The sequence below is a fragment of the Staurois parvus genome, unplaced genomic scaffold, assembly GCF_062004578.1.
Source record: "Staurois parvus isolate SC_StPar_1 unplaced genomic scaffold, SC_StPar_1.0 ptg000898l, whole genome shotgun sequence".
Classification (NCBI taxonomy): domain Eukaryota; kingdom Metazoa; phylum Chordata; class Amphibia; order Anura; family Ranidae; genus Staurois; species Staurois parvus.
In genome coordinates this window covers 1,230,857-1,255,340 of record NW_028318694.1, presented here as the reverse complement: position 1 = coordinate 1,255,340, position 24,484 = coordinate 1,230,857, and the positions used below count along the sequence as shown (strand labels likewise).

Here is a 24,484-nt window from a genome sequence, read left to right as displayed (position 1 = left end):
CTTTACACATATGTATTGTACAATCACATCACTTATATTCCTGTTTTCTTTCTCTAATTAAAGATAAAGTGATATCCCCTTTCACACTGGCGATCTGATTGGGTTAACTTGTCAGTTTTTCAGGTGAACCCAAAGAGACCATCCATAGCTCTTTATTGTGGCGGGTGTCTGATCCGACCCTGTTGCTAAAAACATACGGACGGGGATCTGTTCCCCATCCGTCCGGCGGATCAGACTGGATGACAGTCGGATGGAAATGGACAGGCGGTCCATTTCCATCCGACCGCCCCAGAGAGAACAGAGGGCTGTTTCTATGTCCGCTATGCCTGTCATTCACCTGCTCCATGCGGATCAGCAAGGAGAATTCCCCTACTGAGCAGGTGGATCTGCTTGATGGAGTCCACCCCTTCTGAAAGGGGCCTTATATCAGTTTAGAATTAACCAGTGAGGTTCAAAAAAATTGATACAAAGAATGAAATTTAAGGCAAGCTCATCATGCATTGCAGCCTGTGCATACTTTCACTTTTCAAACTTGACTAGTGGTTGAGCTCAGATATGTAACCTACTGTGGGTGAACAGCTAAAGTATATGCACACCCTCATCTTGTAAAACAACCCATTCAGTTTAAAAGGCAAGCCATTTGTGTACAGGTATAAAAAAAAACATTGTAAACACTTTTTTTGCCCTTTGTGATTACATTCCCTCCGTAAGAGTTAGGGGAGGAGAAACAGAAGCACACTGATCCCCCCCCAGTGAAAGGCTGTGCAGGGGAGAGGGTGTCAGGACAAGTCTGATCATTGGAGGAGAACAGGCTGAGTTCCCACCACAGCTAGAGGACTGACCACGGTGTGTTCCCCTGCTTAGTGTAGTCACATTTTTAATAGGAAAGCAGAGGGACTGACAGGAACACCAAGGATTTCACACAAAGGAAGCAATACAAATGAATTGTTAATGGCACCCCAAACAGATCTTGCTCATTTGTGGACTCAAACGCACTTCACCTAGTTTGGTGCAGGGCATTCTGTAAAACTAGTGCTTGCACTACTTTTTCTGCGTTCAAGTGGAAATTCAAATGAATAGGCTGCAAAACCGAACTGCTAGGAAATGCATGTGTTCCAATGTGAACCGGCTGTAAGAAAGAAACTCCCCTGACTTTGTACAGATTTCTTCTCCGTCTTGCATCTTAGGGACAAGAGATGAAGAGAAATCTCCGCAGTAGGAAAAAGACAGCAAAAAATAACCCAGCAGAGGTTTTAACCCTTCCCTTGTCACCCCAGCACCAAAAGAAAAAGTTGTGGCTATGCATACTTTATAATCGAAACCACAGCATATTAAAGGCTTGCGGCAGCCCTTGCCACCCCTCTGAAAAGCAGTCCATGTGTTTATATTGTAAAGCGCTGAGCAAACTGTTGGCGCTATATAAATCCTGTATAATAATAATAATGTTGGATTGCTATTCAGGGAGTGATTGACAGGCAGCAGGGTGGCTATATGTTGCCTCCCGACCATTTGTTCTAACCCTGAAAAGCCCACCCCACCATGCTACAAATGTGTGGTTGCAGGGTGTTTGACACACCCTTCCTTCCAATTTAATGGGTCAAGTTTGGCAGTGGAATTGTCTGCCAAATGTTACAGGGGGTATAAATGCTTCACTTTATGTCTGCAGCTTGTGTACAGCCCTAAGTTGTGAGCACTGAGCTCACAGCCAGCACTGTTTTTACCACCCCACCCCACCCCAGCTGCCTGTGTGAACAAGATCATAAAGCTTTTTTTGATGTAGTTGATTTGAATGTCTGCTGCAGGTGCTTATTTACACCCATTCACCAGCAGTCACATACTACAACAGCTATTACACAGGTTTATCAAAGAGATTCCAGTGATGGCCCTCAAGCAAGTCTCCAGTGTGCATGCATCCATGAGCATTATAAGCGAAGGATGGATGCTTACAAGTGCACTGGTTGTGTTGTGGGATGTAGAAAATGTTTATATTCGCTGGCCGCATGCTCCTTCAAGCACAGCATAATGCATATGTCTGCAGACAGAGTATTTTATTGTTTTAGAGTGTACCTAAGGAAAAAATATTGGTTAGATTCCAAGCAAAATACATTGCTTCCCAATCACATAGGTATGTTTATAAGGCTAGACATTCACCGGGTTGAATGAAAAATAAATAAAAGACTCGATTCCCCCATCCACACATACAGTGTGGACGGGGAAATCACTCCCACTGTGCTATTGTATTCTGATGGTGGGGAGACTTCCCCGCCACCAGAATACACTACAATTATTATTATTATTATACAGGATTTATATAGCGCCAACAGTTTGCGCAGAGCTTTCCAAAATGAAGGTAGACATTACATTTACAGTACAATATGGTACAAGAGGAAACATAGGGCCCTGCTTGTTAGAGCTTACAATCTAGGAGACAATGAGTGTCGCCAGATATATTGTTTGCGAAACACCTGACAGGCTGGTTGTACAGAAGTCAATCTATAGAACCAGCCTGCCGATACATGGATCGAAATTCGGATGGTCCCAGCTGAACCAGACGAATTATGATCCATTTATAACTGCCCAAAGTCGCTTCACAGAATTGCCAGCTTTCAAATTTGTACATTATTGTTGTTAATTATATGTTAGAGCAATAATTTTAATTATAATTATGTATTTATCATTTTCTTTTGGAGAATAAAAAATGAATAAAAAAATGCTGTTATATATAGCTTTTTTTTCCAGGTACACAGGTTGGTTACTGTAGGGCAACACAGAATGTTCTTATTTCTTATATTGTGATGAATGAACTTGTATGAATAGAAGAGGAGCAAAAGACAATTTGAACCCACAGCAACTGATCGCCAATCTGCTTTATTGTTCAACTCACTTTACCAGCACTTCCATGCAGCTCCTGCCCCTGCACTGTCACAGGAGAGTACCGGAGTAAAGGAGTGCATATACAGTACCTGGTGTAAGGGGGCAATTTACAGGCTGTCATATTGCCCTGACTGAGCAAGCTGACAGCGCCTCTGAAAAGCCAAACACAGGAAGACTAATTAGAGCTGGCTTTACACTACATACCCCTTCCCCTTCCATTCTGTAATTAAATGAGTTATATATATTTACTTGATGCTTTTTGGATTAGTTTTTAGTCTGCAGTAGTCTTCTGTAGCCTGTACAGCACATGGTTAAGTTTCCTTGGATGAGTCTAGTTCTCCTGTAAGGTTTTTTTGGAAGTCAGCAGGAGTCAGTGTATGAACAGTAGTTGGCTAAATATTTCAACCATGAGTTCAGCTTCTCTGGCACAACAAGTCTTAACAGTCATTATGACTGAACAACATGGGGAGCTCGTGGTGCTAGGCTTATGGGCCTCGGGGTGGCTTCAGGGAGATTCTTTTTGCACTTTAAGATGTTTCTTGCACAATTTGCATGCTCTGCTGGTTTTGCTAATGTTATGTTAGTGCTATTGTGTTACAGTTTCTAAATTTACCATGGTAATTATTGACATGTGCAGTAGGGTAGTTTTACTAAAGGAGTAGCACGTTCACGTATTTCAGTGAAGCTGCATTAATGTTAATTATCTGCACAGGAAATTGCAGTTTTGTTTTATATTTCCCTGCATATGATGGGGAAATTTGAAATTAACATATCTATTAAAAAAAAATTACTGCTTACCTTGTAGTATGAAACACGATTGTAAAAAGAAGATTGCCACAACATGTATAAAAATGTGCACGGAACTGATGCTTAAAGGAACTTTAACAATATATTGTAAAATGTGCTCATGTGTCTATTTATTGTACAATAACACTTATGCATTTAAAACCTTGTTAAGGAACCTGCTCATTTAAAATTGAAGTGTGCTCAATATTAAAATGTCTTGATGGGTGGAGGTTAGTCTGGAGGAGTAGGCGTTCCTGTATTTGCATGCAGACTGCTTTAGGTAACACCCACATGCAAATGAGCCTCCATGTTTGAAAGAACCCATTGAATGAAAGAGGTGGGTCAGGGATAGTAAGAGGGGAGAAAAGGGCTAGAAGATCGGGACTGGGCTGAGGGGTAGGCAGAAGTGGCAACCACTTAGATCACTTCAGCAGGAGGGGGGCACAAAATGGGCATAACCTGGAGCCTATGCTGCCGAAGAAGTCTACAGCACATGGGAGGGTGGTGCACTTTGGCCTTTTTGGCTTGCATGCTAAAGGACCTTTTCGCAGCACTGTAGAGGATGGTGGTTGTCCTCCATCCAAGAAATAAGGTGGGTTGTATCCAGGGGCGGACTGACAACTCATTGGGCAAAAGGGGATCATGGGGTCCCTGTGTCCTTGCCCAAACTTAAAAAAGCCTATGAAAAAGGTACCAGGGGCATCTCATGGGGCCCCCTACTGACCCCGGGCCCTCGGGCAGTGCCCGAGTTTCCAAATGGTCAGTCCGCCCCTGGTTGTATCTGCCTTGCTGCAGCTTGTAATTCTCATTTAGAGAAGCTCACAGCGTGCAGATAAATCACAGTAAGCAATTTCAGTACAGAAGAGGGGTCTGTACAACTGTCCAGGTAAGGTTTTAGTTCAACTTGAGTTGGAACAGCTTTCACTTGAGTGGGAAAATTAATAGACCAAAAATTATAAATATGCACTAATTAATTTCAATGATGTGCCTCTGCTGTGAACAAGGTGCTCTAGTTAATGCTTATTTGTTTTTCTAGTAGATAGTTTTTTCTTTATTCTGAAAATGCAGCCAGGCAAAATTTACGGTAGGTTGTTTGAAGATCTATATGAACTATACATAGACATAGTGAAGAAATGATAGAGGGACAGACATGGGGCATGCACTCCAAAAAAACAACATACCAATCACAGCTTCCACATTTCCTATCAAATCGTATTTGTTTGTTTTTTTTTTAATTTTTCTCTTTGTTCAGTTAGTACACTGGATGAATTAGAAGATGTGGCTGTACACAGTTATGTGCTGGGGATTGTGTAAAACATCTGCAGGTGCATGGACGTATGCTCTGAACACAGACTATCTGCATTCGGAGTATACATAAATAAGTGTGTATGATTTCTGCAACCTCCGGCACATGTGCACATACAGCTGCATCTTCTAATACATCTCAATGGGCAGCCATATGCAGCAGCATCAAATCCCGGGAAAATGATTACTCAAGCTCTGCATGCTGTACAGCTCCTGTACGACTTTGTGCATGAAGTCTTACACTGATAGTAAGAAAGAGCCTAACTCTGATCTTGTGAATTTAGCTCAAGACGATGGATACAAATCAGGGGCGGACTAACAACTCATGGGGCCCCGGGCAATAGGGGATCATGGGGCCCCTGTGTCCTTGCCCAAACTCAAAAAAGCCTATGTAAAAGGTACCAGGGGCATCTCATGGGGCCCCCTACTGACCCCGGGCCCTCGGGCAGTGCCCGAGTTTCCAAATGATCAGTCCGCCCCTGATACAAATACATATTCCACTTGCAACAGTTTTGGGGTGGTCTCCTATGGGCGTAGTAAAAATGTCCCTGAAAGGAAACTCTGCAACCCAAAGCTTTCAATTGACTTGTCTCAAATGATACTTCTGTGGACTCTACAATGCTATAAAAAATGTGTTATGATTGGCTGCTACTGATTTTTCTAATGCTTTTCTCTGTAGCATTCAAAAAAAAAATAAAAAAATATAAAATATATATATATATACATTTTCCTATAAAATACAACAACATGATTTACTCTTATTTGCCCCTAGCACCCATTCTTTTTTAAACATACCTCTTTTTCCTATGTATAAATGTTTCTGCAGCCTTTTGGGAAATCAATATGGCTCTTATCCAAGCTTTACAACCACAAGGCCATTGGAGCATGGCATTGCAGTTTCCTAATGGAGATCCCTGGCAGCAATCTGTAATGTACTTTTAATATGAGGAGGAAATGAGAGGTCTCTGGAAATATAACTAATGTTTCTCCATTCCATGAAACCTTTGGACAGGGCAAGAGTTAAAAGAAGAAAAAAATAATACTTGGGCAATAGAAGACTAAAAATATAAAATACCGTAAAATGGTGCTAAATAGCCTGGAAACCGCAAGTAACTCTTTGTAAATTGTTTGTCAGAGGGCAAATCCATAGTCCAGCAAGGAAGGTAGCAGTCTGACCAAAACATTGAATCTTTTAGTTCCTAGTCAATGAAAGTATGTTTCTTAGTGATGATGTGCAGAAACCTGAGAGATTTGGGGTTGGTTTAGACCTGCATTTGAAGAGCCGTTAAAAGTTTGATCCAGATTAAGCCCCACTCTCCAGGGAACGAAGGCAAAACCTCATAGCTAGGTCAAATGCACACTTTGTTTAGACTCACAGACTCTGCCCTTGTGTGTACATTGTACCTTGAAACTAGATACTAATATACATGCTTCTGTTTAACAAGCAGAATCGTACGGGGTTGCCTTTTGGTTAGAAAGGACAAGCCTGTAACAACAAGCTTTGGGATGCTTTTGTTTCTCATATACATCAGGCCAGTAAAGCGGCCCTTATTCATAGAAGCATTGGAAAGTATTTTTAGATGAATGATAATAGCAGATTTCTGGATTCTTACACTTGATGTATCCATGTTCGAGTGCGGAACGTTCTGCTTCTCTCCCGAATTCTTGCAGGCTCAGACAATTGCACATTCTAGTGTAGGGAATCTCAAGGTAGCTGTTTTCAGCTAGAACACAGAGCCGGACTAAGAGGGGGAGGTGAAGGGCCATGGTATGTTCCAGATGACTGAGCAACGATTTATATACCAGCTCTCCTTTTTTACATGAACAAGAGGAGTAATAACTGCAGAGCGGGGCATTTTGGAGCAGCTTGCTGTCTGATGACTAATGTGATAGAGTGTAAGGGAGCTTGCTGATTGGACATCTTAATGAGCACATTTCGAGCTGAGTTTGGGCTGCAGTTCCCCTTGACCTTTGCCCTTTATTGACCAAACTGACACTTCATTTTTCACATACTTCCAATTATGGCTTGGCTTAAGTGTTGCCCGGCCTCCTTTATTTCTTTTCTATGGATGACTTTAGAGTGATTGAGGCCACAAAAGATATTTTAATTTGAGAAACTGGCATTTCAGGTTTAGAGAGTAATATGAAACTGCTGTCAGCTAGCTGAACCTGTGCTAGAGAACAGATATCTTTAATATGAATATATATATATCATACTCATTTTAGATCCTTTGTGGAACCAAATGTAAAAAGAAATACACGCATGTCTGTTGTGCAAATGTTGGCTGTAACCTGTGGTACACCACCCATTTAGGCTTCATGCACACTAGCATTTTTTTTCAGCTCCTAGAACTTATGATCAGCATGTTTTTTTTTCTGCTCCTAGAAACTAAATAATGTTATCCTATGTGTCCATGCACACTTCTTTAGGCAATTAGCATTTTTTGAGCTTCAGTGTTTAGGAGCAGATAAAATAGCTTTTGTAGAGTTTTTTGGAGCTTTTTTCCAGCAGAAACAAAACGTGAAATGCTGCTAAATGTTATTAAATGCTCATAACAGCTTTTTTTCTAGCTCTTTCTTTCCTCTGCATGTACTGTAAGAACGCTAATAAAACTCTTAACACTACTAAAATGCTACTACAAATGCTATAACTAGCGTTTTTTTATCCAGCATTTTTCCCAGCACTTTTTGAGCTTGAAGTGTTACTAAACCCAGGACCCTGCATTCACTATATCTGGTCTCCCACAGTACACAGAACATGGAAGTGCAATTATTTTCGGAAATATAAACTGCTAAATACCTTTTCCCATCAGCAGTTAGAGCAGTCTTGTGACTTCTATTAGTGTTTACCAGAGCACTGGTTAAAGCTTATAGGAGGAGTTTTCTTTCTGCTTTAGGAGGATGCAGAACCCCTGACCTCTGTCTGGACAATGCTGATTGGCCCTGGGCTGATCAAATGCACTGTCCCAAGAAAAATAAAAAGCTTTCTAGCAATACACACCAAACTAAGCATGTGCAGAGTGTCTCCACATGATATGTCTTATCAGGAGATAAGAGGAGAGCACTGAAAAAAGGGGAGGATCAAAGAAGTCAGGATCAAAAAGCATTTTTACACAATTCAGAGGATTAACCCCTTAGGTTCCATAGTGAGTATAACAAGCATGCTTCACTGCATATACACACTGATTTTACTGTTGTGGGTTTAGTAACACTTTTAAAAAAATGCTAGTGTGCATGGAGCATAAGAGTTATGAAAAATGCAGAACCAGTCAAAAGTTTTACAAAGGTATTGTAGTCAGGAACAAGAATTAGGACCATATTTCATTTTGTGAAAGTCATTATTATTTTGCTGCTTCTGTCCTTGTGAGGACAGTTTAAGGTTGATTTACTAAAACTGGAGAGTGCAAAATCCGGTGCAGCTGTGCACAGAAACCAATCAGCTTCCAGGTCTTTTGTCAAAGTTTAACTGAACAAGCTGAAGTTAGAAGCTGATTGGCTGTCATGCAGGGCTACACCAGATTTTGTACTCTCCAGTTTTAGTAAATCTACTATCCACAGTTCTATACACCTTGCATGATGTAAATAAACATAGTCTTCGTGTGATTAAATGCCGGTTTCTCAATGATGTCTACCTAAAAATAATCCTGCTGTGAACCTAGGCAATTTAGATGATGCACAAAAAAATTTATAGGCAGGGGGTTACAGTAATTAAAAAGTGCATTCAAAATTATTAGTAGGTCAAAAAGAAGACTTTTAATATTTTATTCAAATGTTGACTTGTTCCCAGTAAAATTGGATCCATCTACCTCCTACACCTCCTTGTTAATTAGAGAAGATGCCCATCACATGGTAGGGCCAAGCTTAACATTTAAATTATTATTATTATTATTATACAGTATTTATAAAGCGCCAATAGTTCGCTCAGCGCTGTACATTACAATGGGGGACAGAACATGTGACAGAACAATACCAATACAATGCAAAACATGAGGGGATTGAGGGCCCTGCTCTTTGGAGCTTACAATCTTGAAATGAAAACAGCCTTAAAATGTATGTAAATCCTCACCTTGTGAAACAATCCATTCAGTTTGAAATTGAAATGAAAGGCAAAACATTCCTTCTGTTCTCAAGTGCATAAGAGCTAGAGGAGGAGAAACAGTAGCACACTGTTCTTCCCAGTGATAGGCTGTGCGGGGATGAGGAGAGGGTGTCTGATCATTGAAGGACAGCAGGCGGAGTTCCCAACACAGCCAGAAAACTGACCATGTTGGGTTCTCATGCCTAAAGTACTCAATTTTAATAGGAAAGCGGAGGGAGTGGCTGGAACACCAGGGATTTCACACAAAGGGAGCAATACAAAGAGAATACTACTTTATCATACAAGTACATGGTACAGCAGGCATATATCAAGAATATGAAATACTGGGTTTGCATATTCTTGACATGCTTACATCTCTTGTTCTATTCATCACTTTCCAGGTTTATAATTAGTTTATATTGGGCATCACAGTGGCTAAGTGGTTAGCACTTCCGCCTGGCAGTATCAGGGTCGTCAGTTCAAATCCCAACCATGGCACCTCCTGCCTGGAGTTTGTATGTTCTCCCTGTGCCTGTGTGGGTTTCCTCTGGGTACTCTGATTTTCTCCCACACTCTAAAGACATGCTGGTAGGTGAATTGATTCCTGTCTAAATTGGCCCTAGTATGTGTATGAATGTGAGTTAGGGACCTTAGATTGCATGCCCCTTGAGGGTCAGGGACTGATGTGAATGTAAAATATATATGTAAAGCGCTTTGTAAATTGACGGCGCTATATAAGTACCTGGAATAAATACATTTTAAAACTTACATGTTAAGTGAATGTGATAAGTCATCAAAACAGAGCAAAAAGCCCTCCAAAAGTCTTACCCACCTCATCTCAGACAAATTTATATCTGGTCAGAGTCGAACAATTGGTCTCTGATATTTATGAGGACAGATACTTACAGATTAATAATGCATGTGACTTATTTTCACTGAAGTATATGACACGTCCTATAGTCCATTTAAACATTTGTCTTGAGTCAATCTAATGTGCAGTCTGCTTTATCACATCATTTCTCATTAGCATACTAAATAACATGACTTTTTTTTTTACTATAATATGGAAATGAAATAATATGTAAAATGGCAGACTGAGGTTTTGTCTTTTCTGTAAGGTGACCCCGGTTTCCCAGTAACTGCTTTACTTATGAGCTTATTAAAAAGTTAGAAAAAAAATGAGCTTTTCATACTTCACAGGCATTGATGTGAAAATGAGCTGTCCTGCGAGTAGTTTTCTTGATCATTTTTAGAACAATTGATTAACTAAAGAGCTCCTGTCATTAGCTGACATTGAATGATAGCAATTTGTCACAAGCTAGGAAGGTCATCCAGACAGGCAGACTGTGGCTTGTCTTTGACTGACCTTTACTGATTTCACTGATGCCATTATCATGTGCTTGTTTTTGACTCCATATGACCCTGGACTGGGAGAGACAGGACAATATTTAACATAACTATTGTTTTATTGTTATGGTAAATACAATTGATCCCAGCCTTCCTTATGGGGGTTAACTGACCACAAAGCCGTAACATAATTGTGACGCACAATATCTTTATTGCCTCAGTTTTAATCATTTGAAGTTGTAAGTTAAGTCTTATTAAATAAGGGCCTGTGAAAAAATGTTTATTACATGTTTTAATGTATCCCATATTTTTTATTGTCATGCAGAACTGTTGGATTCTGGCATTTAAATGTATTCCACTTCTAATGTCAATGATGAACCACTTATTTTACCATACAGTATTTGCATGTAATCCTCAATGTTCCAGGAATACAATAACTTTTTTCTTGTTTTGTTTGATTTACATAAAGCTAAAACTGGAGCGGGCAAAACTGAGTGCAAATTTGCATAGAAACCTTCCAGGTTTGATTTACTAAAACTGGAGAGTGCAAAATCCGGTGCAGCTGTGCACAGAAACCAATCAGCTTCCAGGTCTTTTGTCAAAGTTTAATTGAACAAGCTGAAGTTAGAAGCTGATTGGCTGCCATACATAGCTGCACCAGATTCTGAGTCCTCCAGTTTTAGTAAATCTAGCCCAATGTGTACGCACAACACAGACCTGCTAACTTGCTAATGCCTTTATTGCAGGACAGGGTCAAAATATAAAGTGAGCTGGAGGAAGGGCTAAGATTAGGCTCGACCAAAATGTGAAATTCTAATATTAATATTATTAATGATTTGCAGTATTTTTAGTAGTCTCTAAATATGAAAGAATGAAGCACTTCATACAAGCAAACAGTTCTGAAGCAGGGGTAGACTGACCATTTGGAAACTCGGGCACTGTCCGAGGGCCCAGGGTCAGTAGGGGGCCCCATGAGATGCCCCTGGTACCTTTTTCATAGGCTTTTTTGAGTTTGGGCAAGGACACAGGCCCCATGATCCCCTATTGCCCGGGGGCCCCATGAGTTGTCAGTCCGCCCCTGTTCTGAAGTAAGGGAATTTTGAGATAAGGGGTTCTACCTATGGTCTATCTGCGTATTAGATTCCAAGCCCCAATTGTCCCAATCCCAAACTATGCTTCAGATGGACTACTGCCAATCATCAAAGCTGAAACATGGAATTGAACATTGTAAAACAGCTGAAAACATCAGAAAGTAAATAGTGAGTGAGGTCAAGTTTATTTAATAAAGCAATGGAGTCGCTTGTAGTCTCATTGGTGGAGTGTATGACAACATAGAGGAACAACTGGAAGACAGAAAGTGTTGTCACTATAACATGAAATGTCTGCATGAGGACCTTTGTGGCAAGATCACCAGTCATTATTTTAATAAAAGCTGCAGATTTAAAAATATTGAAAATTACTTTTGGAAATGATCATGCTAATGCTAATATAAGATTTTAATGGTTTAGGTTACACGGCAGCACAGTGGCTAAGTGAGTAGCACATCCACCTGACAGTACTAGGGTCCTCAGTTCAAATCCCAACCATGGCACCACCTACCTAGAGTTTGCATGTTCTCCCTGTGCCTGCATGGGCTTCCTCCCACATTCCAGAGACATGCTGGTAGGTTGATTGGCTCCTTTCTCAATTGTCCCTAGTATGTATATGTTTGAAAGTAAGTTAGGGACCTTAGATTGTACACCCCTTGAGGGTTAGGGACTAATGTGAATGTACAATATATATGTAAAGCACTGTGTAAATTGATGGTGCTTTATAAGTACCTGTGAAAAATAAATAAATTGTGTACACTCACAAACATAAAGCTGGCTATACACAGTTTGAATCTTGGCCAGTTCAGTAGGGATCAGCAGAGATTCGAAACATGTATGGGCAGTCTGAATGTACCCAAGTTGATCAATCAGTCAACTTGAGTACAACCAGCCTGTTGGATTTTAAATGTGATTGTTGCTAGCAGCTACTATCCCTGTTAGCAGTAATTATTATTATTATTATACAGGATTTATATAGCGCCAATAGTTTGCTCAGCCCTTTACAATATAAAGGGAGACAATACAGAAACAATACAGTTCAATACAAGAGGGTTAGGAGGGCCCTGCTCCTTGGAGCTTACAATCTAGGAGATCACTGTTTTCTCCTGGGTAGCACAGCTCCCCCCACCCCCGTGCAAGGAGAACATAATGGCTCCATGGTAGGGATTCCCCCATCAATACCGTCAGTATTATTTTCTTTCCTGTAACTGGGTTGAAAATTGCTCCGTCTATGGCTGGCTTAACACCATGTTAGTCTGTCTATAAAACTATTTTGGCCCCAAAGCTTTTCCAATGATTCTAATTTAAGTCATATCTTACATATCTTAGGCAAAGGGATTGAGTAAATTGAACCTATTTGGAGCTCTAATACACGGACTTCTACTGTCCCCAAATTATATGTTCTGAAGCGATTGCAAGAACCACTCACATCTCTCAGATATACTCATAAATGTTGAAGGTTGGGTCACCCACAACTGTATACTCTGGGGTCTCTGGTCTGCCTGATTATGGGCAGTGACATTTTTTTTATATCCACCCAAATCCATTAGCAGCAGATGCATATTTGCCTATAAGTAGTATGTAGGATGTGTAACATGAAATGAGGACAATAAAGCAGCAGATGAACTTTAAGAACCATGATGAATGAATTACATATTTACTGGGATCCTTTTGAGGTTGTCTGTTGACTTCATATGTATTTATACATTGTTTTTTTTTGTAATCTATACTTGTCAAGATCGAAGATATCAGACAACTACTATCTAAAGTTTGCAAGTACCCTGAAATTCTAGGCAAATATGCCAGTCAGTGTAAAGCATGGTACCTCTTATTTACAGCTGCGATAACCTAGTGTGCATCATATAATGCCCCTGCGGACTCCATCCGGTTCTTGAGTACCGGATGTAGAGTCCTTAAATAGTTTGCCATGTACTTCTTATCTCCTTTTGACTTTAAAGCAGGTTTCCTTAGAAGAAATGGCGGACGTGGTACATTTCTTGCTCTCTGCCAGAAAGTATTATCACATGATACCTTGTGATACAAGCTGATTGCTGAACCAAGAAAATCATCTGGATTGAGCAGATATGTGTTGGTGTTAGAAAGTCTTGTGTGAAAGCTCTGTTTCCCCTTTTGTAAGGAAGAGATACAGTATTGATGTGTACACTCTGTAATGCTTTATATTGCTGTTTGATTTACAGCCGTACCAAGCCTTCGATGAGAAGTGCTTGGCATATCTGACTCGGGATTATTAACTATATGACGATGATGATCATGAAAATAGGAACTAAATAAAATAGAGAAGAAGATAAGCTGCAGTTTAAAATAAATGAGTCTGGGAATTTCAAACAAATGAGGTTCAGTATATGTGATGTCTAAAAAAGAGTTCCATTGCTGGTCCGTTTCTGTTTTTGTGGGGATAACATTTTGTGGAATGCCTGTCAGTAAGGATAAAATGTGGAAGGGAAAGAACACCTGCTAGTTCTTTTTGCAATCTGTGTTCCACTTGGATAGATTTCTCTTGATTTTCTGTTGTGTCACCAGGGCAGGATGTGCTTTCTGTGCCCTTGCTAGCAGGATTTTCTATTCTTTTTTTTAGGGGTTGAAGAGAAATCTTAAACAGGGAGACATAACTATAGGAACTTAATAGAGTTTCTAAATCTTCCCCACTCTATCTAAGGCCCCTTTCACACTGTCATCCATCGATGGCTGAAAAATGGACAGCAATGCATTCCTATGGAGCAATGGACATAACCGGATGAGAATGCAGTTACCATCAGTTTACATTTGGTAAACTTAAAGTACATTCGGTACTTTTTTTACCCTTACTAGGGTACGTCCAGGTCCAGTGTAAAGCAGAGTTTCACTAACCTTTTTGTGACCCCAATACAGTATTATAAATTCAAATGTAAAATGCCCCTTATGGGAACATTGGTTAACCTTGCAGCAGAGGAATATGCAACGGTATGTGTTCCTATCAAGTGTGCCAGTAACAGGAATATCACGCAATGAGATGAGCGGTATGCTTGTTGTTTAAGTGGAAACGAGCCGAGCCAGCATCTGAGATGTGATCGTGGAGTGTGGAGCCTGATCTTGCCTGGAGCAGCATGTGAAATATTTGACATGTGTTCCTAGTTCTCAGACCCACTGTCAATCAGAAAAACTAGTCGTAGAGTTATTGTCAAGTTAACTGACACATACCAACATTGCTAAACTTGGTCTGGGTGTCAAAGTTTCAAAGAAACTCTGGTCACAAAAGGGTTAAAGGGTCAGTCTATTCTTATCTTTTTTGGCAGGTGGAGTTTAGCCAACCCAGTTGCTTCTTTTATAAAATTAATCAAATGAAGAGATCTCTGATCTTCATTTTCCAGATATGATCTACTCCAAGGAGGGCTCACTGTCACTGTTTCAATTTTCGTTTTTCATTGGGAAGAAATGAGACCACAGAGAGTCTACACCCTTCAGGGTAATTAGAGTCAGGTGACATAAGCACCATTCCTGTGCATGCTGTCTATTGAAAAAGTTTGCAAAAAACTGTATACCTGCAAAACACACCCCAGATATCCTTAGGGTAAATATGCATATGCAGGTGGTGTAATTGTACCCCCTTTCACTAAGCATTATTTAGAATATGTTTTTTTAACATCCACCTTGTGACCACTAAGACCCAAATCACTAATGCTAATAGCTTGATGGCATCACAGAATATTTTTAAAGGGAACCTGTTAGAATAGAAATATAGGAGCTGTCATTGCTTTCATCCTTATCCTTGATTTACTACTTAGCCAGTATTTCAGCTGTAGTGAGTATGTGGACAGTGAAGTATCATGACATCTGATATACACATCAGTTACTGTCTGGGTAAACGTTCTCACCAAGCAGTGAGAGAAAGATGGAGATGACCACCAGGAGATTTCATTTTCAAAATAAAGTCAGCAGTGCAGCTCCTATTTTACTTATCTTATTCCTTTTCAATTTGAATTTTTTTTCCCTTTTATTGGTTGAACTAGATAGACTTGTGTCTTTTTCAAGCAGACTAACTATGTAACTATGTAAGATGATCCTTTGGGTAAATAAGAGGGTCATTTCCCCAATAATGTAGCACTGACCAGTCAACAGTAAACCCTGTTGGACCTGAACATTTTCAACAGTAAATTAGGCAGGCCATAGATGATGCAATTTGGCTTAATTTCCCATCAACATGGTCAGTGTTGATGGGGGAATCCGTCCCATGGAGCTATTGTGTTCTGGTGGAGGGTGCGGGGAACCATTCCTACCGGGAGAACGCAATGATCATATTGCTAGTGGCTATAGCTGCTGGCAATAATTGCATACTGAAAATCCAGTATGCTGGTTGTATTCAAGCCAATCGATGGACTGGTACGATCAGCCTACATATAGATGGATCAATTCTTGGCTGGTGCCTGCTGATCTGGCCGAGATTCGATCCATCTATAACCAGCTTTACAGAGATGGTTTAATCATTCATATTAGTTATTGGTTCACAGAGGAACTCACAATCTAATATCACAGAAGGGCTAGTTTTGAGTCAAATAAACCTATCAGTATACTGTGTCTTTGATGTGTGGGTGAAAACAGAGCAGATGCAGAAAAACATAAGAACGTTATATTGATGGTGTCTTTTGAGGTAATCAAATCAAGAACCCTAGAAATTGCCCTCTCGTGAAGATTTAATTATGTGACTAAAATAAGCTTAAAGTACATGTAAACACTTACTAAATAACATTTCATTTGCTAGAGCATCGTGTATCATAAACAATTGCAATTTCAATTGTTTAATAAAATACTGTTTTCCCTCTTTTACCATTTGTTGGATATCTGCTGATTTCCTGCAACCACTTCCTGTCTACATGTATGTATTCCAGCAAGTGGTGCATATTATGGTGACAACAGTAGACCCAAGTCTGTGCAATATGTGTTGGCACGGTCGATTGTAGTCTCATTGGGAGAGTGTATGACAACATAGGAGAACAATTGGAAGACAGGGAGAAAGTCTTGTCACTATAACATGAAATGCCTACACGAGGATCTTTGTAGCAAAATCACTGATCTTTATTTTAATAAAAGCTGCAGATTTAAAAATATTGAAAAATTACTTTTGGAAATGATCATGTTACTGCTAATATTAGATTTTAATGACACGGGTTAAGAGGCAGCACAGTGGCTAAGTGGGTAGCACTTTTACCTGGCAGCACTAGGGTCGTTGGTTCGAATCCCAACCACTGCACTACCTGCCTGGTGTTTGCATTTTCTCCCTCTGCCTCCGTGGGTTTTCTCCTACACTCCAAAGACATGCTGGTAGGTTAATTGGCTCCTGTCTAAATTGGCCCTAATATGTGTATGCATGAATGTGAGTTTGGGGACCTCAGATTGTAAGCTCTTTGAGGGTTAGGGACTGATGTAAATGTACAATTTATGTGTAAAGCGCTGTGTAAATTGATAGGGAGAAAGTGTTGTCACTATAACATGAAGTGCCTGCACGAAGATCTTTGTGGCAAGATCACAGTCATTATTTTAATAAAAGCTTCAGAATTAAAAATATTGAAAATTACTTTTGGAAATTATCATGTTAATGCTAATATAGGATTTTAATGGTGTGGGTTACATGGCAGCACAGTGGCTAAGTGGGTAGCACTTCTGCTTGGTAGTACTGTAGTCATTGGTTCAAATCCCAATCATGGCACCACCTGCCTGGGGTTTGCATGTTCTCCCTGTGCCTGTGTGGGTTTCCTCCCACATTCCAGAGACACACTGGTAGGTTTATTGGCTCCTGTCTAAATTGTCCTGTGTGTGTATGTATGAATGTGAGTTAGAGACCTTAGATTGTAAGCTCCTTGAGGTTTAGGAACTGATGTAAATGTAAAATATATATGTAAAGCGCTTCATAAATTGATTGCTTTATAAGTACCTGTGAAAAATAAATATATGTAAAGCGCTGTGTAAATTGATAGCACTATATACATACTTGTTATAAATAAATAATATACTTAAATTTGAGAAGTTCATTTTGAATAGAAAACGTGGAAAAATATGTACTGTATATAAACATCACAACAACACGTGAATAATTATGTATTGGTTTAGTGATTGCTGATTTCAGAGAAAAGAGTAGTGAAAGACTAGAATCTGTTTCAAATCTTAAAACCTACACCAGACAACTTTTCTTTTGCTGCCGTAGAAATAAAAAGTGTTTTCCTGTACACATTCAGACCTTGATCTCAGTCTGGTCACTTGGACCAGCAGCCAAAGCTTTCTTGTTAAGTCTTAGACACAGAAGGCAGTTACACTGTCACTGTTGTTTTTCTCACTTGCCTTGACAGACATCTGTGGCAGGCAAGCATATTTAGCGTGTATCTTCTCACCTCCCGTGCTGTGGCAGTGGGAATGGCTCTGAAGCTTTCATTCAAAATTGACAGGTGATTGCTTCCATAAAATGAGCACGCTCACATTTCCAACTGGACTGTTTGATTACCTTGCAATTGCATTCCCTTCGTGTGATAACAAGTCACCTGTTCCCAGGGAACAGTTGACAGTCTTCATGTTTATTACCCAATTGAATGTCAGTAGCAATTGCGGCTAAAGATAAACAAAAATGCATGTATGTATTGACCTTGACTGCTTCCCTTTTTCCCTAGCATGATATTGTACTGGATTGCTTCATTGCTATTAAGCTGATAAGAATATAAACAGGAGTTTAAAGAAAGTTTGATTCCCAGAGGAAAATGCCATATTGCTGTGGGAAATGGCAGCAGAGTAATGCCCTTTGCCAGACTCACTTAGTTCACCTTCATTTCAGTTGTGGGAAAGTGAAAGAAAGTCCCATTTAAGACTTAAATTTCAAGAGCATTGAGATACACACAGACATCTTATGAACTGTGAATTGCAGAGCTCCTTCAATGACTGACATAGACATATACAACATGACATGATTTACGGCCTTTAAGTGGTAGATGGAAACATTTTCTCTTTAAGTGAAGCTCTATGAGAAGCCTCAAAATGAAGCTGCTGCTCTCTGACTCCCTCATAGGCCTCATAGTTCCGCATTACCCCGTAAGTCATTACCCCAAAACTAGTGCGCAGCCCATAAGATAATGTCAGCTTCCACCGTAGGTTTTTCTTTGCAACTGATTCCTTTTAAGTAATTTATGCTGCCTTATGGTTAAGCCTGCTTTCAAAGTTAAAGGCTTAAAGACTTGCCAGATATCCAGATTTAACTCATGGGGGGGGGGGGGGGGGCTCATGCACATGGTCATAATTAACTTACTGATATCTGCAGAGGATCTTGCTTAGGCAGCAAAATGCTGTGTAAAAATGCATCCAATGGTCAGTAAATTGGTGCCAGAAACACATGCTTAGACGCAAAAAAACTGTAGATCCGCAAAATTCTTTTCATTCCTCTGGCCCAAATTTGTGGACACATGTACATGTGTATGCATGTGTGCGGACATGTGAAAATTACAAACCACGGACACAGGCTTCTCTGTTGTGATATTACGGATCTTTACGAAGGGCAATGTTACTGATGTAATAGAAGCTGCATGTATGAGTCAAACTATACAATGTACAGATCATTGCCCATGTGCATAAGCCCTTTTATGAATCAACTTTCAGTTACCAGGAATGGTGCCTTTGCTAGAATCCAAAGATGATGCTATCACATTGCACCAGTTGCATGCCATTGGACAATCAGAAGTTGCATGCCATTGGCCAATCAGAAGTTGCTTGCCATTGGTCTTTACCTGAATTGGTCTGTACCTCCCTCTTTGTGCTGCATTGTTAAATTTAGAATGAACTGTGATATCTATTTGCAATATATTGGCAATATACATTTGCTAATAGTGGATCTATAATATGTTGTAAAGACCATGAGTGGACACAATTGTATACTGCCCCATTCTGATACTAAAAGGTGTGGAGAGTGTATGTGATGTACGTACTTTCCCCTACTGCATAGTTTGTATAGCAAAAAAAACATTGCCGAGTGCCCATATTTTGGTATGGATTCTGAAGCTGGGACTAAACACAAATATGCTATTCTCAAATAACCAGAACAAGGCATAATTTTTTAATAGAGAGGCAGCATTTTTGTTATGACAAGTTAATCATAAAATATAGTGCTGACAGCATGCAGCCAATCAAGAACACCAAGACATCCTGGGAGGTGCCATTGATCAGCAGCTGGAGTGCAGAGGATTGACTATTACTAGAGTAATAAACACACTGACAGTATGTAAATGGATTTAGCTGTAGAGTGATGCTTTCTGTTTGTGGGTCAGTGTGAATTGCTTTTTGAATTGTTGTGGCTCTTTTAGTGCCTCCCTAATTTACCAATTAGCCCAACTGAATAAACAAGCATGTGACTTTGGAGCTCCCATGCAGTTTGTTATGAGTGCTGGCTTGTTAGAAGTCTATTTATCATCGTGCTACGGGAAAGGAGTCTGTCTCCCTCTCTCTGTGAACATGATGTCAACATTTTCCTATTGCATCAGCATTTGTACCGTACACAAGAAAGATATTGTTTAGTTTTCTTCGCCTTGGCAGTGGTTTGTGTATGATAGCTTTTAAAGTAACCTCAGGGGTTTGCAGTTTAACCCTGACCCAATACCTTCAACAACATAAAGAACTGTTAATATTCACCAATATGCCTTTAAGTTATAAATTCATATTTTTTAATCATATCGGACAAATTTTTATATTGTAAAGCAGGGAAGTGAGAAATTTAAATTCAAACGGTATCCATTACCTATCTATCCTTGCTATGCCTTTAATCTGGTTGAAATATCCACGGAGCTTAAAGAATAATTATAGTGTATTTTTTTAAATTTTTTTTAGTTACCATCATAACTTTTTAGACTACCTTTTTGATATGACAGTTGCTTGGGGTTCCATATTTTCATTATTGTGTTTCATACACAGAGTTACAGTGCTCCATCTAGTGTTCAGGGAATGTGTGTAAGAGGGAATGTGATTGGCATCCCAACATGGAGACTGCGAAGATAAACAGAGTTAACAATTTTCAGTCATTTGGACCTAATTCATAAGCTACCATTGAGAAGGAGTAGAATAAGTATTGTGTTGCACTGTAAAACAGTAAGCAGAGCATACACATGTAATAAGCAATTGAAGTTGTCTCATGTACATACAGGTATTTCAAGTTAAACGTACAAATTCAACACTCTGTAATTAGATTGTTACATAAAAATTTATTTAATTAGTGTAAAAGCTATTGTTTTCCTGTGTCAGTCTACTATAAATCATTATTTCACTTTTGAAAGATGCTGAGAAGTTGAACCACCTCCTAATTTCTGGTGTTTCTTTGTGGTTCTGGTGGTGAGAAGATCTACACACCGTCTACAACAATTACAATTGCCTGCTGGAATTCAAATTTATATTAATTTCTAAAATGTGAGACAGGAGAAGTGGGAAACCCCTGAAGCAACAGGAGGAGTGAGATTCCTAGGTGGGTGGGAACAGTGCCTGGGAGATCTGCATTAACAGGAGGAGTAAAACTCCAAGGAAAGGGGGGACAATGCCTGGGAGATTTGTAGCAATAGGAGTAATTCTCCAAGGTGGGTGGGGACAATGTCTGGGAAAACTGATCAGTAACAGTATTATTATTATTATAATACAGGATTTATATAACATTAACAGTATATGCTGTGCTTTACAATATATGGGCAGATAGTACAATTACAATACAATTTAATACAGGAGGAATCGGAGGGCTCTGCAAATTGGAGCTTACAATCTAAGAGAGAGGGTCAAGAGATACAAAGGTAATAACTGTGGGGGATGAGCTGATGAAGAAAATAAAAGTAGAGTTGTTAGGTGGAGTCAGGGTAGGCTTCTCTGAACAGAAGGGTTTTCAGGGATCATCTAAAAGTGGGCAGAGTAGGAAATAGAAATATTAGGGTAGTTCCAGAGGATTTGAGAGGTTCAGGAGAAGTCCTGGAGGCAAGCATGGGAGCAGATGACAAGGGAGCTAAAGACCAGGAGGTCTTGGGATGAACAAAGAGGATGATTAGGTTAGTATTTTGAGACTAGGTTAGTGATGTAGCTGGGGACAGAGCTGTGGATAGCTTTATAAGTTGTTAGTATTTTTAATTTAATTTGTTGGCTGAGCGAAAGCCAGTTAAGAGATTGACAGAGAGGGGCAGCAGACACCGAGTGGGGGTTAAGGTGTATGAGTCTGGCAGCAGCATTCATGATGGACTGAAGGGGGGATAGCCTATGTAGAGGCAAGCCAATGAAGAGGGAGTTGCAGTATTCAAGGCAAGAGATACCAGGGAGTGAACTAGGAGCATTGTGGTGTCATTTTTTGGGAAGGAGCGTATTTTGGAGATGTTGCAAAGGTTGAAGCGGCAAGCTTTGGACATTGCTTGAATGTGGGGCTGAAAGTATAGTTCAGAGTCCAGGATTATACCTAGCACTGTGGCATGCAAGGAAGGGTTGATAGTTGAGGCTAGGAGTAAGGCTCCAACGTGGGTGGGGACAATGCCATCAATCCTATTGATGCTGTTCCCAAGAAACCAGCATGTGATTTGTTCACAATACTCCACCTATAACTGAAATATCATATTGGACTGACTGACCCTTTAAAAGAACAGTATACATATTTTTTTTTAATATTTTGGCCAGCTTTCATAGCTAAAACACTCTCATACTCACCCAGTCAATGGGCTGTAGATGAGGTGATTGTCAACATGTGGTGCTCAAATTTTTCAGAAGCATGAAATCAAACTATCCATGTAGTTAAAGCTTAAAAGTCGAGGCTCAAAGTAACACATTCCTCTTTGTGTTCTTTAGGCTGCATCTTAATTAAGATTGGCTTACATGGCTAAAGTAGAACTAACAAGTCTACATATTTACCTGTAATGGTCATTTATCTTGATCCAGTAAAGAACTGGTACATCTCAAGTGATCAGCCTGCCAGCTTTGAAAAATCCTCTAAATCTTCTCATCATTAGACAGTATTGTGAATTGTTGACACATATGTTAGAAACATGCAGAAAATATAGACAAACTTGTGTGTTTTATTGTATCGTCTTAGGCCAATAAAAGCCTGGTGTTTTTTGCACTCCGACTGTAATACAGAAAGTATGGGACGAATGATTCTTTTATTAACATTATAACTGGAGTCATGTGGAGAACTGCAAAGCCGTTTGAACTAATTTTAGCTTACAAGAAGATGAAGATAAGCTTCCCACTATGGTTATGCCATATGCTCTCCTGGTGATAATATTCAAGTGTAAAATACTCAACAGAGATACATTGTTTGAGCAGCTAACAGCTAAAGAAGGAAATTTCTGCAGAGTAAGATTATATAAAGTAATATAGTTGCCGAAAGTCTCAAATAACATCAAATTAAATTAAGCAGAGATATTTTGACCCTGATGCTTTTTATGAGAGCTAACATAATTTATTTTGCTACATATTTTATTCAATTAAATTCATTTCTCACATGCATATAGGAAAATCAATTTTTATAACAATTGATTACTTTTTGTCAAGAGAGAGAGAGAAAAAAAAAAGAAAACAGTTCTTAACATTTGAAGCGGTATTAACTGCCTACATTGTATGAAGAACTGAATAACGCCCAACCGAGTTAAATGCTGCTCCTAAAAGCCTCTTTAAGCACGTAAAATCCATTATGTTTCCATATTTGGAGAATTTAGCTTCTTTGGTTTCAGTTAAGAGTGTTTGACCTATTTATTTGTCACCGAGACCACTTCACAGGGAGGGGATTTGTTAGTTCTTGCTAAACTGAGGAAAAAAAAAAACTGGCATGGCTAGAAAGTATATTTGCAGATGAAACACTGTGTTGGAGACTGTGCAGAGCCTGGTGGAAGCTTTGTGTTAACAACTGCTGAAATGCTTGACCTATGGCTGACCTTGGCCAAACAAACCTGCAAGGGAAGAGTCCTCTTTTGACATAGATACCTGGTGTTGGGAGAGGGAGGGAAGAAAAACATAGGAGGGATAAAGTGATGGAATGATAATGGCGGCAGTGCTGTCCCAGAAACCAAAGGATAACATTGAAGGCACAATGGAGATAAAACAAAAACATACTTTTTTCTTTACATTTTTATTTGAAGAATCAAACATTACAAAAAGAATACAAAAAAATCCACAATTTTCGATTCAATGCATGAACTCTTGATTCAAAATTTGAATTATGCATTTTATGTTTCTCATCAATGTGGTGTGGTTGTCTTTATCAACTGCTGAATGACAGCAACCTTACCTGAAAGGTGTTCTTTGAGATAATGGTGCATCCCATGCTCGTCTCCAAGACTTCTCCAGGGCGTCACCCATCCTCTGGAACTCCCTGCCCTAATCTATCAGACTATCACCTACTCTACTTACCTTTAGGCAATCATTGAAAACCTATCTCTTTTGGGAAGCCTATCCTGCCCTCTGCTAATACTGGAATCCTCTACTCTTCCAACCCACAGTTTTACCTATTGTACCACTCACCACACCCTCCTAGATTGTAAGCTCCAAGGAGCAGGACCCTCAATTCCCTCTTGTATTGAACTGTATTGTTGCTGTATTGTCTCCCACTATAATGTAAAGCGCTGAGCAAACTGTTGGCGCTATATAAATCCTCTATAATAATAATAAAATAATAATTTGGAAAATCAAGCCCCCCACAAAATGGAAAGGGCTACACACACACACACACATACACACACACATATATATATAAATATTTCCCACATGCTAAAAAATTTTAAAATATGCTTTAATAAAAGAAGGTTCAGCCTTCACTATTTAAAAAAAAAATATTTTTTCCCAAACACAGTTTCAGGGTGGCATAACGTTTGGGGTAAATCCACTGTTGCAGGAAAGTCTTATTCCCAGGCTGATAAGAAAACAGGCATCTTTTGAGTACCAACTGGTACCCTAAGGCTCCATGCACACTGGCTTAAAGTAGAACTATAGGCAAAACTTTTTTTTTTTCATTTTGGATAGAGTAAAGGAGGGT

At 39.5% G+C, this 24,484-nt stretch overlaps 1 protein-coding gene across 2 annotated transcripts in view; it reads left to right on the top strand.

Moving 5' to 3' along the window:
• The window catches only part of LOC149442236 (homeobox protein Meis1), a 192,235-nt gene that overhangs the window by 49,190 nt on the left and 118,561 nt on the right, over positions 1–24,484 (top strand). The gene's annotated exons all lie outside the window — the stretch shown is intronic.